General features: G+C 44.5%; 1 long non-coding RNA gene across 1 annotated transcript; it reads right to left on the reverse strand.

The window, feature by feature from the left end:
- Positions 1-3,405: 3,405 nt before the first annotated feature.
- Positions 3,406-9,500, reverse strand: LOC112948485. The gene is made up of 2 exons (XR_003249635.1): positions 9,444-9,500; positions 3,406-4,022 (listed from the first exon to the last, which is right to left on the reverse strand). It is a non-coding gene; the product is annotated as an uncharacterized LOC112948485 (long non-coding RNA).
- Positions 9,501-10,048: the final 548 nt, after the last annotated feature.

The raw sequence follows: 10,048 nt of genomic DNA on the forward strand, positions 1-10,048 counted from the left end.
AAGTGAGGTTATCTGGCTTGATTCAGGTCCCAGAGCGGCTCCGTGTCCTAGGGCACCCATGTCCGAGTCCAGTGGCTTCACTGAGGGCCTTGAGAAAAACTAATACCCAAGAATGGAGTAATTAGCTCGCAGGTGGCTCCACAGTGAGTCCCTGTGCGGGGGGATCCGACATTCAGGGCAGGAGTTCTGATTCTGTGAAAACAGAACAAAAGTGACTAGGAAAATTAACGGGATGAGCTAGTCTGTATTTTCTTTTGTGATTATATTACTTGGGGAAGGACAAACCATTTGGGGATAGGACAGTGAATGACTATGATTACACTCAGCAAAAGCTTAAATACTGACTTGCCTCTAGCGTGTCAGGAATCTGTTTCATAGCGATAATTTACTTCCCTAATTACCTGCAATTGATTTTGCATGAGAGTCAGATTGAGATTATTACAAGATAGGAAAACACCGTCAAACAACTGCTAATTTGAAGAAGTTTTGAAATCAGCCAACCTTAAAACAACTTTGCGTTATATATAGAATGAAGCAGAAAAATAAAAATCTTGTCCCCGTGAATAAGGTGCTTTGGAATTGGCTGCCACAAGTTTGTCTTATATATGCCAATTGACAAATATGTCCAATAATAGTAGAGGCAGCAACTGTTCTGCAGCTCTGCCAGTGTTCATCAGACACAGTGACAGTAGCCACATCATTAATCTCACGGTATATTAGAAATAAAGTCACTGGAATGGAATGGTGTCAAAGGATAAATGTTTCTCCCTTTGAAAATAAACTTCTCAGTTTCACCTCATTGTGTTGTCTTTTTTTTTTCTCCTTTCCACCCTCCCTTCAATAAATCCTTTGGTTTCACCTGGCATTTAGGTAACAGTAGGAGAGCAATATCCTATGACAGAGCTCGCTCTGCAGTTATCAGTTTAGCATACCCTTAAATCCCCACAATTACCGTGCCAAGACCAATCCTCTCCCTTAGAGGTTAAACATATGCATTACATATTGAAACAATGTAAGTAGCATGTAATTAGCCTTGTTTAGGCGTTCTCACTTTAAATTATACTTTACAACCTTTGATGTTTTTCAAGCCATGCAATGTTAAAGAGACTTAAAAGATCTCTGTCTTTTCATTTTTAACTTTATTCATAAAAAAAAATCTGTATATATATTTGTTTTATTAGATTGCCTGTGATGAACCAGCATACACATTCCTGCCTTAGAGGATATTGTACCAAATCAAATATTCTTTAAATTATAAATCCCATGTTCATTGCAATTAAATTTACAAACGGTATCATTGACACCTGTAACAAAAGATGTTGAAGGGGGGAGGCTTTTTCCTTTTTTTTTTTTTTTTTTTTTTTTTTTTTTTTAAATCCTTTTTTTAAAGTCTTGTTCCGTAAGGATTATAGCTCCCCCGCTGTTTGGAAAAGATAATTTCACTTGTAACACTAATAACTTGAGCAGGGAGAAGGCTGGCTCAGTGAATGGAATGCACTTCACTGCACATCTTGGCTTCGCTAGAAATCGGAAACAGATGGTCCTTGCGGCTGGCTTCCCACTCGGGCCCGCGCCGTGCCAGCCTGTGGTCGTTGGCTGGTTGCTGCTGGCACTGTGTGACTTGAACATAGTAGGACAGTGGCAAAAGAAATCAAATCTTTTTCACTGAGCAGCAAACTGTAATGAAATTTGACAGATCTGACATTCTATACCCAACATCTAGTTAGAATATATTAACCTTTTAGTTTTCTTGAGCTCTTCTCCTGCAAGTTACGAATCTTCTTATTAGAGTTTTGCGGTGGCTCCAGAGATGGCAGGAAAGCAGTAGGTGCTGGATGCCCTCTGATGTCAGAGCTAAAATAAATACTGGGCATGGTAAAGGAAACTCGGGGCTTATGAGTCCTCCCTACTTCTAATACAGGGAAAAAAAAAAAAAAAAGCAATAGAAATAATAGTGAATTTTCAGAATTTCGATAGTATTTCATTCCGGGAAGGAAAAAAATAACAAAAGTGAGATCCCACCCTCGCTTTTCAGTAAGCATATTTTATGGGTAGATTCTGTGTCCCCATCTTTGTGGGGAGATGTTAACTTGGCTACAGCTGCATCAAAACTGAATTTGTGGTTTTGGTTAATACTTTTTTTTAATTCTATGAATTTTCATTTTGCCAGATTTTTAAGATTTTGCCAGGGCAGCAGGGCTCCTTTCCCTGTGGAGGCTCCTCCCAGGAAGGAGCCTCATCCTTCACCATGCCCCTTTGCCTGTCTTAGTTCCCGGGTCACCCTTTTCCTGAGGCTGAGCCGGCCTCCCTCGGACCTTGAGTCAGGAGAGGAGCACAGTGAGATGTTAGCCTGGTTACAAAGCAGACTAGGAAACAGTTGTTTGTATTTAGACTTTTAAAAAAATCATTTTTACGTTCATTTACATTCTGGGTTGTTAGAGAAGAATTTTTATTTCATTTTCTTCAATGTTTGTATGTGCCATTCCTTCCTCCTCACTCCTTTCATCTGTTCCTCCTGTTCCTTTCAGACATGAAGTCACAGCACTGCGGCTGATGTCAGCGCGTCTCCATATTGACAGATCGTTCTGTCAGGAACAGGAGCTCGATGCTTGTTTCAGATGAGGCAAAAAGGGGATGCAGATGGCAAGGGGGAAAATCAGAGGAGTGAGTGGGGAGCAGGCAGAAACACCCAACCGAGAGCTCTGGGGGAAAACGCAGGGTCCGGGCAAAACTTTCCTGCTGAGGGGCTGGGACCTCTGTGCCTGGATCACGGAGCCGTGTCCCCTTGGGTGCCCAGTGAGAGCTTTAACCGTTGCGCCCGTTTTGGCTCGGGAGCCGTTGGAGGTGTAGGAGCAGGGATCACATGCTGCTTCTCGCCTTGTTTACGTCTTCAGCAACAGCCGATCCTCTTGACTGAAGGCAGGATTATAGGATTTCCAAAAGCCAGAACACACACTCGTCGTCCGCAACTTTGCAGAAGTTCAGGGGCGGTCCGGGAATCAACTGCCTGCTCTCATGTGGCGCTTGAACTAATTGTCACTGCTCCAGATAAGGAAATCCTCCTCGTAACTCGTCTCGGTTGGGGCTTCCCAAGGAAAATGCCTCCCAAATTAGGAACAGACCTAAAATCCCACTGTGCAGCCTGCTGAAAAGCAATTGCAAGTGAAGAAGTAGAGGGGAAAATAAAAAAGAGAGCCTAGAAAAGGGTTAATTAGCGATAGATACTGTGCAATTAACAGATAATCTAGCAAAACGTGCTCATATCCGAAAGATGTGTCTAGCACTGGGAGTTACAGGCAGTTCTGACGAGCTTCTTTTACCAGCGTGCCGAGGAGAAGCCAACATTTGGAGGAACTGCCCGCTATGCCAACTTTTCTAATGCTCTCATGCATTCGGTTTCCAGTAGGCTGTAAAATGCCAGCTTGATAGAGTCATCCGAATTAATATACTTTATTAGCCTTTTTTAGCCTACCTTCCTGCTTCTGTACCCTGGAGAGCCGGCGTGACCTTGGCCGGCTACAGGTGCGGCGGGGGTGCTCGCGCCACAGCAGGTAACTCGGCGCAGAAATTTAGGCAAAGGATTTTTGGACAGTTGGCCACTGCTCCAGGAGGAAGTCGGAAAGGAACTGGCAAGTGCTTCGATTCATTGCTTGAGGCCTAAAGCTGTCGGAAAACAAATCTCCTCTTCTTTAGCCCACAAACACATCCATCTAACTTATTTCCGATTTGAAATATCGCCCGTACATCGCAAGTATTTTTATTTCACAGCTGCCTCTGTACAAATGCCTGTGCAGCACGAAGGCCTTTTCTCTCTTCGGAGCAGATCTGGTTTAGAAGCAAACGTCTTTGTGGCTTATTAGTCTTTGGAAGGCATCGTTTTGTGCTCGTACCATTCAGAGGGAGCGTTGTGCAGAATGCTGATTGACAAGAGTTAAATTCAAAACATGTAGCCATTTTCTGGTGTGTGGTTTTTTTTTCTGATTGAAGGAAAACTACTTAGATGTTTGTTTCCAAAACGGCATCTGTCAGCAATCAAAGGGGAAAAATTGCATAAAACAAATGCAATTGTTTGGAGTAGCATTTCCTGGATCATGTTAAATGCTTGATTTGCTCCCCATTATGCTCACCAAATAATTTTATTTTCCACAATAATTGCAATATTTAACATGTTGTATTTAATCTTGTTTTAATGCTATTAACAACAGCCGCTTATGAAAGGAATAATTGCTCCGCGGGTAAGAACCCACCATCCCGGCCTGGAGCGAACAATGGCAAAGTTAACTGCACCTAATTGTCCTGAATTTAAACCGCTGCTAACCAAGAGCGCTCATCATTTCTTTGCACTTAACTATCAGGAGGGCAGTGTTTCCATGCTGCTGTCATTCATAACCTGAAAACTGTATGCTCAGCTAAAAAGCAGTATTTATTTATTCCGAGTGTTTGTAATTAATATTCTGAAGGAAAATCATATATTGGCGGAGGAAGATCTAAGTACCCTCAAAGCAGTGGTTAATGCAGCAATCAGGGCAGCGTTTGCCAGCGGGTCTGTAGCTACAGCGGGCACTAGAAAGCCACGAAGACGCAGATAGTGATTTATCAGAACTCGAGTGGACAGACACGCAGCACAACTGGCTATAAAATACTAAATAAATAATAAGGCGGGGGGGGAAGTTGTGTGGTTTGAGATGCAGGGAGAGCAGCATAAAATTGAATCTGACACTAGTTCAAAGGCGTTGTTACTTAAGGGTTGTTACTTAATCAGTTCACCTTATATTTTACGTGGTTACTTGGAGGGGTTTTCTCAAGTAAGCAGCAAGCAAGAGAAAGAGCAGGTAGCGCTGGCAGACCTGCAGTAACAGCAGACGATAAACACTTTGGCTGGCCACTGTGAGGACACCAGTCCCTGGCACAGGGGCTGGGTTTTTTTCCTGGATTCCGACTAAACCTTAACGCTTGCCGTGCTAGCCGGACTCTTTGCCATGAACAGCGGGGATGCTCTACCTGCTCCCGCACCAGAAAGGCACTTTGGGACTCTGGGCAGGGGCACAGATCGTGCGCAAATGTATTTTTTGCACACAAATATATTGTGGAATATATAGGTGGAAGCAAAGCCTAACCCTGGAGCGTCGCGTTTGCAGTTTGTGTTTGTCCTGAATCCCTGGCTTATCGTGTCACACATCACAGAAGTGCAGAGGTATTCCTGCAGCTCCGTGAAAGTCACTTCTGTGCTGCCCTGAATGACGGTTTTGTGGTCTGCACAGCCTGGACTGATACTTTGCTGCAGCCAAATAGTTAAACAGTTGTTGGTATACAAAACACTCAAGGGGAGAATTGTGCGCCCACGGGCTCCCCTTTTTGATGCAAAAAGAAATGGATATTGTTCAAAATAGAGCGGATATTTTTAATACATTTTTCCTCTTGTGTCCCAATAATGAAAAGATCTGCAGAGTGGCGTTTTTTTTGAGTGCGCGAGTTGGATCAGTCATAGCTCAATAGACCTCCGAAATATTCCTGGCAGGAGCCTGCCTGCCAGTTCAGAAGTTCATTTTTAGAGCACTCGAGGCGAGGAGCCGCTGCGGGGCTTGAAGTGCCCTATTATTAGGTGGTGCTGCTCGCGGCCCGGCACCCGGCGCAGCGTGCCACGGAACGGGGGGATTTGCATGGAAGACGCTCGGCACCGGGGTGGCACCCAGCTGCCAGCAAAGGAAGGAGCACAGTTGTCGCTTCCACAGCACGCAGTGGCAAACAGAGGTGGTAAAATGGATGAGCGTCTTGTCCTTCGTTTTCCGAGGCAGGATTTTAGCACTGAACACCAGCAGGATTTCCCAACTTTTCAAAACTGGCTCGGAGTTGTCTTTTCCCAAGCTGTCTGATGGTCCCTCGTATAAATGTGGGACATGGAGAACCCTGATGCCCAGGGAAGTCTGGCAGGAGGGAGAAGCAAATATCTTTGAGTCCCGGAGAGTTACTACCCGTTGATATTAGGAGTATAACATTGAAAACAAGTTTGAAAAATGCAGTAGCAAAACTATATTAAAAAAAAAAAAAGAGACAAGAAGGGACTTGTTTAGTTCTAAGGAGCACTTTAGCCCTCTGAGCCTCCATATGAAAAGTCATTCATTTAAACAGTGAGGTCTGATATCTAAAATCAAGAAGGAACAAAGAGCCAAAACTTTTAATGTCTCCCTTATTTAAAAAAAAAAAAAAAAAGAGGGGGGAATGTTTGATTCCTTCAGAAAGCTTCTGTCCCTGAGAGGCAGAATAAACTTCAGCAGTTCATACTTTTGCTTTGCCTTTCACTGCCTAAATCATGACACCCACAGATATTAAGAAATCATATATATAAAAAAAAAAAATTAAAAAAGGAAGAGAAATAGGAAAAAAAAAAAGAAAGGAAAGAAAAACACTCAATCTTCTCTTTTTTTTTTTTTGCTTTTTTTTTTCCCTCGGTCACGTACATGAGAAAAGTAGCTGCGATAAACAGATACTGAATCAGACTGCAAGTCTTTTTAAAAAAAAAAAAACCAAACATTGCATGATAGTCTCTAAGCAGTTCCATCTGTCAAGCAGAAATTTTAGGCTAATAGCCTGTGGCGATCTCCCTCCGCAGTCCACTACCTGCCTTTGTCCTATTAAATCTCTTTATTCTCCTTAAAAAAAAAAAGAAGGAAAAAAAAAAAAGAAAGAAGGGGGAAAGGAAAGAAAAACCTTGCAGACCAAAATCATCTGAGTGATGAAGCCCTAATTTTGGCCGCTTCGCTTTGATGTTGAGCAGTGGGTTCTTATTTAAAAAAAAAAAAAAAAAACAGGAGTGAGCGCGAGCGCGGGAGAGGGGGAGAGCGGAGAGAGGAGAAGACAGTGCTGGGAGCAGATGACTTTTCATCTCCACTTCACCTTGCCACCGGCTCTCCGAGAGATTGGTTCATTGTCAAGGAGATTTTTTTTTTTACCCATGATTCCATATGGGATGGAGCGGGCTACATGTTGCCCAACATGCCAGTGCAAATGTTTTCTCAATTAGGTGTCTTATCTCCCGTGAGTTAGCATCAGATGAAGCTTGCTGACAGCATAATGGCAGGGAAAACCTCCGACGGCTCCATCAAATGGCAGCTCTGCTACGACATCTCGGCCAGAACTTGGTGGATGGTGAGTTGGCAGCAGGGCTGCTTTTTTTTTTTTTTTTTTTTTTTCCCTCTCTCCCTTTTCTACTTTCCCTCCCTCTCTGACAAAATGTCCCAGACCTCACATTTATCAAATTAACATTTGAGTTTTTTCACGCTCCTCGCTGGAGCAGCCTCGCGCTTGCCCCACGCGCGCCCGCGGCCCCCCGTGCGACGGGAGACGCCGCCTGGGCACGGCAGCGGCCGCCGGGAAGCTTTTTTTGGGGGGAGGAAAAAAAAAACACAACAAAAAGTCTGCAAAGAAGGAGTTTGCAACAGCCTCGCGTGGAGCAGCTCGTCGCAGGCAGCCGCCTGACGCTCACTTTGTTTTACTTTATCTGCTGCTCGCGAGCGTCCGTCCGTCCATCCGTCCGCGTGCGCTTTCGCCAGGCAGCCTTTTCTAACGAGGGAGGTGGGAAGTGCAGTAGAGGCCGAGCTAAAGTCCGCAGCGGCGCGTCCGTGTCGGGGCCGAGCGGCCACGTGTGGCTCCTGCAAGGTAGAGCCTCTCCTCGGAGACCCCTCCGGCTTCTGCCGCCGCCTGCTCGCGCTGGAGCAGGTTACGGCTCTATTAGGAGCCGCCGCCGCGTGTTACGGATCCCACGTAACGTGGCGCGGGCTGCGCTGGGGGGCAATTAAAGTTCCCATAAAGTTGCAGCGGGCTCCGCAGGACGAGTTAACTGGCATGTCGTGGTCAGCCGGGCCAGACAACCTTTGACATCCCGAATCTATACGAGGTAGGGAGAGTTGGGAGGATGCACAATAGCCCATTGTGGCAGGAGATGCAAGTCCCGTTGTGAGGAGGAGAGTCCTCGAGTCATTACTGCCCTCGTTAGCGTGTTGTCCGTTAGGGATTAATTCGTTAGCGGGGCATTTTTAGTTTTCTGTAATTATTATTCTTGCGGCAAGCGTGAATTCTCCCAGCGAGAGGAAAAGTTTGCTGCCAGGACAATGCCTGTATTATCCGCTCCTAACTGGACCGTGAACCTCCGCTCGTTTCACATAGATATCAGTTAAAAAAGGACCGGCGAGTGGAATTACAAAACGCGCCGCGATCGGTTTCATTGTACGCGGCGCCGCGGCGAGCCGGGCTCCCCCCGCGCCGCCCCGCACCCTTTGGGGTGTCGGTTGGGAAGTTTTAAGACCTCCGAGGACTTGAAAGACTTTCAAAAAGCGCGATCCGGAAGGTTTTTATCCTGCAACGTGGTGGTGGCCATTGTGCGGCTCATGTGGCTTGTGTTTCAAGGTGTTTGGGCTTTGGGGGTTTTTCGTTTTGTTTTGTCTCAACTCTTAATTTTTTAACCGTCTATTAGAGGTTTCCCAGTGGTTGCCAGTGAAACGTAACGTGCAGCTTGCGGGGAATGGGAACGGCGCAGGGCTAACCACTCTACTTATACTACTGATTTTCCAATTAGACTTTCTGCCAGGGGAACTTGGAGGGGGAAGGGATATTTGCATGCACATAAACTGTTGACTATTCATGTGACTTCTTTTTTTTTTTAAAGCTTGTTAAATCCCTGTAAATCAGTCTATTGATTCTTAGTTATCGTTTGCAAAGTTTTAAACTGTCGGTTTTTAGCTGCACCCTTTCTGTCATGTTGTGTTTTTACCTGCTTCTAAGTAATATTTGTGTATTTTATTAGCAGTCCTCTTTTCTTGCCTCGCAAGAAAAAGCATCCTGCTTTCAGGATGAGGTGTGTCAATGTTTATTATTTAATAAGCATCCCCAAACATTATTAGACCACTACTCCCCCCTTCTAGAAAGTATGCGCGGAAGTTTCATTTCAGTCACATGTATTTCACAGATGTTTCAGCACTGTGAATATATATGTAAAAATGCTGGAAACATTTAGTAATGCACTTGCCTAAAAATAAACAGTTTTATAACTACACATGCTGTTGTTTAGATTAAACATTGCAGAAAGTTCGCCTTCAACTTGAACGTCACACCATTTATTTTCTAAGAGAACGACCCCCCCCCATAGCCTTTTCTGTAGAAGTTGTGCTACACGATAGAGATGTTATTTTTAACTGAAATGAATAATTCACGATCCTTACAATAGATGTGTTAATTGCAAATAATTTTCATCCAAAGTTTCAATTATTGATGGAGTAATAAGCAGTAATTTTACACAGTCTGTGAGTCCGAAATGTAAAACAAGAAAGGAGATAGCTATTATTTTTTAACCCCCCAAATCTCAACACGTTTGCCACGTCCTGTTAAACCAAGGTAAGCCAAGGAGCAGATTTTAAGGTTTTAAAGACAAATAAAGCGTTGATAATTACCTCATGCCTGGTGTGGCTGCACAGAATCTCGCTGCACAGAGCTAAACTTCGGGCTGGTACTGCCAGCATACAAAGAGATGCGTGAATGCCCCGCGCACCCATATGGACTCAGCTGCCAGCACTGGGATATGCAATTTTGCTTTTTAATGAATCGTAAACAATTTGTGTGTCAAATGAGCGAGTTGCGTTTGCTTTCCGGAGCAGGGTCTAACTTGGTTTAAAGCTATAGCTGGGTGCTCTACGGGAGCAGGATGCCCAGTTTTAAGGGTTCTGTGTCATTTTGATGAAAGGACCTGTTATAATGAAAGAAACAGCTTTATAAAAGGCTGGCTGTAGTAATCTCGCTTGCTTGCTTGCTTGCTTTCTCCCTGTCTCTCCTCTGTCTCTCAAGCTCACACTCTCCCTCTTTCACGCCACTCTATAGCGTGTTTATAGCTGGCGAGCTGCAGATAATGGAGATTGGACGATCGCATGATTAGGAAAATGAATGGACTTGGTCGCGGGGCAGAGCAGCTCGCAGTTGTGAAAGGTGCCTTGCAAACGCAGTGTTCTCATTTTGACCTTATTTTCTTTCATGAATAATCTGTACTAATGCTTCTTTAATT

Source organism: Nothoprocta perdicaria, unplaced genomic scaffold (assembly GCF_003342845.1).
Source record: "Nothoprocta perdicaria isolate Ctin4 unplaced genomic scaffold, notPer1 scaffold_262, whole genome shotgun sequence".
In the NCBI taxonomy this organism is placed as follows: domain Eukaryota; kingdom Metazoa; phylum Chordata; class Aves; order Tinamiformes; family Tinamidae; genus Nothoprocta; species Nothoprocta perdicaria.